This window comes from Lolium perenne, chromosome 3 (genome assembly GCF_019359855.2).
Source record: "Lolium perenne isolate Kyuss_39 chromosome 3, Kyuss_2.0, whole genome shotgun sequence".
Classification (NCBI taxonomy): Eukaryota; Viridiplantae; Streptophyta; class Magnoliopsida; order Poales; family Poaceae; genus Lolium; species Lolium perenne.
In genome coordinates this window covers 72,146,447-72,153,640 of record NC_067246.2, presented here as the reverse complement: position 1 = coordinate 72,153,640, position 7,194 = coordinate 72,146,447, and the positions used below count along the sequence as shown (strand labels likewise).

General features: G+C 50.6%; 1 long non-coding RNA gene across 1 annotated transcript; it reads left to right on the top strand.

The window, feature by feature from the left end:
* The first annotated feature begins 1,419 nt into the window (after positions 1-1,419).
* LOC127341527 (uncharacterized) lies at positions 1,420-3,861 on the top strand. Its single transcript, XR_007875594.2, has 2 exons — positions 1,420-3,514; positions 3,598-3,861. It is a non-coding gene; the product is annotated as an uncharacterized lncRNA (long non-coding RNA).
* The last annotated feature ends 3,333 nt before the right edge of the window (positions 3,862-7,194 follow it).

Sequence of the window (7,194 nt, the reverse complement as noted above, 5' to 3'; positions counted from 1 at the left end):
TGGTCGGGGTGCGGCGGTGGTGCTGCGGCGCGGGCGTTGCGGAGCTTGGCGGCGCGCGCACGGGCCCGGATGGGCTCCGGCGGGCCTGCGCGAGCTTGCCCCCGGTCGCGTTGTCTCGGGGCGAGGCGGTGTCCTCCTCCCGGCCTTCGCCGGCGAGGCCGGGGCGGATGCGGTCTTTGGATGGCGGCGGCGGCCCTGTGTGCGCCGGGGTGGCTTGGCAGCCGTGGCTACGGGGCGGCCGGACCGGGAGCTCGCGCCGCGTGGCCGACGGCTCGGCCTCGAACCCCTGTGTTGGCGTCCGTCGAAGCTCCCTCTCTGTGGCGGTTGGCGGCGCCCGCAGAGCTCTTCTCGGCGAGCTTGGTTGGCAGCAGTGGTGCGACTCGGCTTTCGGCCCCGCGCGGTGCGGGTGGTGGCAGCGGAGCTCCTTAGTCTGGTTGTGGTGGCGGTGGTGGCTTGTGTGCGGCGGTGGCGCCGCTTCTGCACATGAGGTGTGTCTGCGGAGTGCGGGCTGGCAGCGTCTTCGGTCTTCGTCTCGCTGTCCGGCCGCGTGAGGGAGTGGTGGCTCGTTTGCTCCAGGCGAAAGCCTGACCGCGCGGCGTCTGCGGATGTCGCCGTCCTTCTTGGGGGGTGGTCGTGGAGCTCTTCGGCCTTCGCTGCCTCGGGTTCACATCTTCGGGTGAAAGCCTAGATCCCGCGGGATCGGACGACGGCGTCGATTCTTCGTCGTGTCCCCTCTTGAGGGCGTCGTCTTGAAGTTGGTGATCCCCTTCGCGCCCTCCTGCGACCTCGACACACAGGGCATCCGGGTTGGCAGGAGGTCAACCAGTGATGCGGGTGTTCCGGGTGGAGGCTTGAGAGGCAACGACGATGGTGGTGACCAAGGTTTGGTTGCGGCAAGGTCATGTTAGTCGGCTCCGTTCCGGCGTGTTCGAATGTCTTCGTGGTGGTCTCTTCTTGCTGTGAAGTCGAAGCCACCCTCGGGCGGTGTACGATGACCTGCGTGGGGCGGTCCGGTGAAGGTCCTATTCGGCGCTTGTCTTGCGCATCTCCTCTCCGAGGATCGTCATCAGAAGAGGAGCTGCCGGTCTCTCTCCGAAGAGCCATCTGTTTGGCATAGGCCGGCTTGAGCTTCTTAGCTTTTGTGGGTAGCCAGGGTGCCTGGTTGTGCCCCGGTGGCGGGTGTGTGTGGTTTGGGTGTGCTATGGCACAGTTGTTGTTGGTTTTTGCTCGGTTTTCTCCTAAAAACCGGGTACCTTCTGCTTAATAAATGAATGAGGCAAAGCTTTTGCCTCCGTTTCGAAAAAAAAAAAACATCTTCTATCAGCACTCCATCGCCCCAAGTGAAGGACACATCGTCGTACTGTAAATGCTATGCTAATTGGAGCAGCTAGCATCGATCGTACGTGACCGATAGCTTTAGCCCTTGTTTACTTGTCTGGTATTTTTAGGGTTGGGAGGGGGAAATACCGGCCCACGACCAAATTCCGAAAGTTCCCGGATGGGCTGTTTACTTGTCTGGTTTATTTCAGGAATTTCCCGGCCCATCCCAGATCTTCCCGATCCAGTAAGCTTCACGCTCAGGTTTTCTCACCCACGAGGTCAACCCCGTGTTTTCGGTCGTGGAAAGCCGACAGAGGGAGGCGACGCGACGGCGGCGACAGACGGCGGGGAAAGGAGACGGCGGCGACGACGAGATCCTGCTCTGGCGACTGTCCCCTGTAATTCCTCGCGCCCCCTCCCCTTTTCCCGTCTTCCCTAGCTAAGTTTCTTGGTGTCGCTGCCGTCCGCAACGGAGCTCTGGGAGCTCGCCGTCGCCTCCCTCGAGATGGATAACCTCTGCCACCGGTGAGTCCGTGCCAGATCGACGCGCAGCAGCTCTTCGTCGAGGCTTTCCTCGGCAAGCACCCGCACCACAAAAGGGGCAAGCTCGCCTCCTCCTCGGCCGCTGCCATGTAGCAGGATTGATAGCTTCAGCTCCGGTCATTCAGCTCACTGCCTTTTTCTAGTTCGAACCTTGTACTGGTCCAACCTTATTTTGTTCTGTTTCTTCTACGGTGGCTTTTCTAAACATGGATGTTTAAGTTATACTCACGGCCTGTCCGGAAGTGAGTACACAAGGGAGCACAATCGGTGGATAAAACTAGGTGGGAAATAATCTTGGCAGGGATTGTGGAGGCCTGAATGATCTTACTAAAGTTACTTTGTGAGCCAAGTAAAATATGGAGGATTCAATCAGCTACTCTTGAAATAAGACTAATCCCTGACGAGATATTTTGTAGAAGGATAAAGCAAGATATCCTGCTCTTGCTGCATACTAATGTCATTTGCAACCTCCTGTTTAGTTTATTGGAAAGGGTAAATTTCAAGTTTGTAACACTTTATTTGTGAAGTTGGTTCTCAAATAAGTGCAGTATTCTTGTAGCTCAGATCATCCTTACCTGACCAATTTCATTGCATATGTCAATTAAATTACAAATTATTTGTGTGAATTTGTTGTACGTTGCTCAGAAGAATCTCCACACAAGTTCAATTACTGTTTTCAGTAGTTTGGCATACTCTCATGCACTAATAATTCCCCAAATTCAGAACCAACCTTTATAATTCTGTTCAAGATAGCACATTTTGTTTTGTGACATGATATATTGAATAGGCTGACCATAATACAGTTAGATTTACTTGGCTGCATCGACAACACTATCTTCTCGGCTTTTGAACTGAAGTCTTATATATTCATGCTTTATTTGGCAGCTGCGCTTGCCTTTGCATATACTGAGCTATGAAGAACATGAGTGCAATTATCACAGAATTACAAAAAGAAACAACTGATTAACTTAATCTCTGCCCCTGTGTTTTTAATTTAGAGGGTCCTTTAGACTTTTGATTAAGTACGGAGTAGCTTTTTTTTTTTTTTTTGATAGATACCTACAACCAGTATGTTCAATGATTTACTGAATTGTCCGGTGATCCTTTCGGATCCACCTGCTATTCTGTTAAGCATTAGTAGTTGCTGCTTTATTCTATCATTGTACCATTTTACCTTCCTGTGTTTGACATGCTCTGTATTCGAAAATGCTCTGTATTAGATTTTTTTTATTTGGAATGCTAGTGATTTCTGGAATGATAATGAGCTTGTAACCCTTGCACAGAATGCTTTCTTAGAGGCAGACTTCTGTGAGAATGAGGTCAAGGGTGCAGTCTACTGAAGGTGCTCCAGGGTCTGATGGTTTATCTTTTATTTTCTATCAGAAGTTCTCGGATCTTATTAGTTCAGTATAACTGGGCATAGACAAGCGTACTGAACTGGGATCTTTTTGATTTAAGTTATATTCTGCTATAGGTTGACTGTTGTAGTCTGGGTCTCCCTTCTTGGCTGGCCTTGAGCAACATCTAAAAACTGATTTTTGCATCTTATTTGACCACTGGCAGACCATTTTGGCTATGATGTGCAATAACATTTGAATGATTTTCGACCGGTAAATAGCATGAGCGATGGGGAGCCTGAAGCCAACTTTTGGTGTGTATGTAAATTATAAGGATGCTCCCTAGTTGCAGTTGCTATGTATCAGTACTAAATGTTACCTCTACATGTATTTCTAGATGGAGGTCCTTTGATGGTGGCGGCGTGGTTTCTGGCGTTCGGCGGCGAGCGCGCCATGACTTCTAATGTTCTTCAAACTGCTTGATGCTGAGTTTATGGCGGCGGTTGCTCATCTGTTGAGTCGAACATTTATTTATATATGTGTTCTTGTTCGAGAAAATTGCATGACATTGAGTTTATGTAAAAATAGAGTTTTTAATTTACTGATTGTCCATTATCATGTTCTGGGATGCAAAGATTGAGTTTTTATTATCTGATCTCAATCCTCTTATATCCCCTCTCATCCCCCAAAAACAAAGTAACTAGAGGCTGTAGGGAGGGTATGGGGAAATGAGGGGAAATTAGGGGGAAAGTGGGAATTGGGTGAAATGGGGGTTTCACCCAATCCCTTCTCATCCCCAAACTCCTAGGGGGTGGAAATACCCTAGGAGTAAACAGGGCCTTAGACGGATAGATCAGCCGCGCATGCACATCCGCGATTCTGATTAGTTAAAGAGGATTAGAGATCGATGCTCAGCCTGCTGCTTGTTGATAGGGATGGCACCCGCAGGGTATGGGTACGGGTAGAGCCGTCCCATACCCATACCCATCACCTTTAATCTTACCCGTCACCCGTACCCATACTCGTCAATGGGTACAAGTTTTTCCCATACCCGTCACCCGGCAGGGTAAATGGGTACCCGCGAGTAAAAATACCCGCTCTTACAACACATCAAATTCTTCAAAAAAATATGATAGGAGGTGAAGCAATCTTAAATAGGGGTCTAATCCTTACTAATCTACCAACAATTATGAGACCGAAAATCGTGAGATTTATCCTAGCAACATGAAGGCATGATTAGGGAAAAATTAAGTAGTTTAAAATATTATAATGGCTCACTTATTAATTTTAGATGGGTACATGGGTACGCGGGTATGGGTTCTATGATCCCATACCCGTACCCACTCTACCCGATGGGTATAATATTTTTCCATTTACAAATCTATGGGTAATATTTTGTCCCATACCCGTATCACTATTGGGTTTTTACCCGATGGATACGCGGGTCATGGGTACCTATTGCCATCCCTACTTGTTGATCGTACTGTTGCCTGTCGTTAGCGTGCGTGAATAGAGGCGTGCCGACAAGCCGCCAGTTTTGCACGGCCTGCGGAAGAGAGATCCTTACCGCATCCAAAGCCCAATATCCCATCGGCTTGCTTCGGCTGGCGCCCAAATAGAAATAGGTCGCAGGCTCGCAGCTTGCAGGGCCGGAAACTACATTGTACCTCCTCTACAGGCTTAAAAACTGAGGAAAAAGCGACCAGGTCCTCTTCCGCTGCAGCGACCAGGTCCGGCATCTCCTTCCCGTGCTCTTCCCTTCCCCTCTGAAGTCCGGAGCTGAGGGCCCAGGCGGCCGCCAACCATCCTCGTCGGGCGCGGCATGTAGTTGCCGAGTCGACTGTTGTCGGGGCGCTGTTGCCCCCTGCGCCCGCCATGGCCGCAGCTTCGCCGCCATCCGCTGCTGTGCTCGCCGCGGCTGCCCTTGCCGCCCGCAAATCCGGTGCGGCCGTTCAGGGGCGGTTGACGAAGCGCTCGCTCCTCTCCAAGGCCGCAAAGGCACCTGCTCCGGCTCCATCACCTGTCGCATCCGCCGCCCTCGCTGGCGGTTCCTCTGGTCAGCGGCCGACGACCGTGCAGCTGCTCCCCGCAGGCATGAGGTCTGAGCCCCGGCTCGCTGTGTCGGACCTCCCCAAGACTCCTGCGGCGGCCTCTGCTCTGGGCCAGATGCTGACCGTCGCAGCAGTGTCGACTGCCTCGGGCCTTCTGATGTCGCCGTCTAACCTCGTGTCCGACACTGCCATGGCCGGTGCTACCTGCAGCTCCTCGCTGGCCAGTGACCCTGTCGTGTGTGTCGAGGGGCTCGGCTCTTTGTCGCTGTCGCCAGTTGCCTCGGGTGGCTCTGCCGAGGTGCCCCGTGCCGATGAGGCGCTGAAGGCCCTGAGCTTGCTTCGGGTTGCTTCTTTGGACTCCGACGAGGACGACGATGATGAAGAGTTGGTTCCGCAGTCGCCGTTGGCCGGCTCAGTGCACGTTGAGGAGGTGGTTGCGGAGCCCTGTGATACGTCTCAAACGTATCTATAATTTCTTATGTTCCATGCTAGTTTTATGACAATACCTACATGTTTTATTCATACTTTATATCATTTTTATGCATTTTCCGGTACTAACCTATTAACAAGATGCCGAAGCGCCAGTTCCTGTTTTCTGCTGTTTTTGGTTTCAGAAATCTTAAATATTCTCGGAATTGGACGAAACAAAAGCCCACAGCCCTATTTTCCACGGAGGATTCCAGAACATCGAAGAAGAGTCGGAGAGGGCCAGCAGGGGGGCCACCCCATAGGGTGGCGCGGCCTGGCACCCTACCGCGCCCAGGTATGGGGAGCCCACCCCCTAGCTCCCCCGATGCTGCCTCTTCGCCTATATATTCTTTCGTATCGGAAAACCCTAGTACCGAGAGCCAAAATACGAGAAAAGTTACTGAGACGCCGCCGCCGTCAATCCCATCTCGGGGGATTCTGAAGATCTCCTCCGGCACCCTGCCGGAGAGGGGAATCATCACCGGAGGGCTGTACATCACCATGCCCGCCTCCGGACTGATGCGTGAGTAGTTCATCCTTGGACTATGGGTGCATAGCAGTAGCTAGATGGTTGTCTTCTCCTATTATGCCATCATGTTTAGATCTTGTGAGCTGCCTATCATGATCAAGATCATCTATTTGTAATGCTACATGTTGTGTTTGATGAATATGGAATACTATGTCAAGTTGATTATCGATCTATCATATATGTGTTGTTTATGATCCTGCATGCTCTCCGTTGCTAGTAGAGGCTCTGGCCAAGTTGATACTTGTAACTCCAAGAGGGGGTATTTATGCTAGATAGTGGGTTCATGCCTCCATTGAATCTGGGACAGTGACAGAAAGTTCTAAGGTTGTGGATGTGCTGTTGCCACTAGGGATAAAACATCAATGCTTTGTCTAAGGATATTTGTATTATTTACATTACGCACAGTACTTAATGCAATTGTCTGTTGTTTGCAACTTAATAATGGAAGGGTGCGGATGCTAACCCGAAGGTGGACTTTTTAGGCATAGATGCATGCTGGATAGCGGTCTATGTTCTTTGTCGTAATGCCCTAAGTAAATCTCATAGTAGTCATCATGATATGTATGTGCATTGTTATGCCCTCTCTATTTGTCAATTGCCCAACTGTAATTTGTTCACCCAACATGTTATTTATCTTATTGGAGAGACACCACCAGTGAACTGTGGACCCCGGTCCATTCTTTTACATCTAAAATACAGCCTACCGCAATCATTGTTCTCTATTGTTCTTTGCAAGCAAACATCATTCTCCACACCATATGTTTAATCCTTTGTTTACAGCAAGCCGGTGAGATTGACAACCTCACTGTTAAGTTGGGGCAAAGTATCTTGATTGTGTTGTGCAGGTTCCACGTTGGCGCCGGAATCCCTGGTGTTGCACCGCACTACACTCCTTCACCAACAACCTTCACGTGGCCTTCATCTCCTACTGGTTCGATAAACCTTG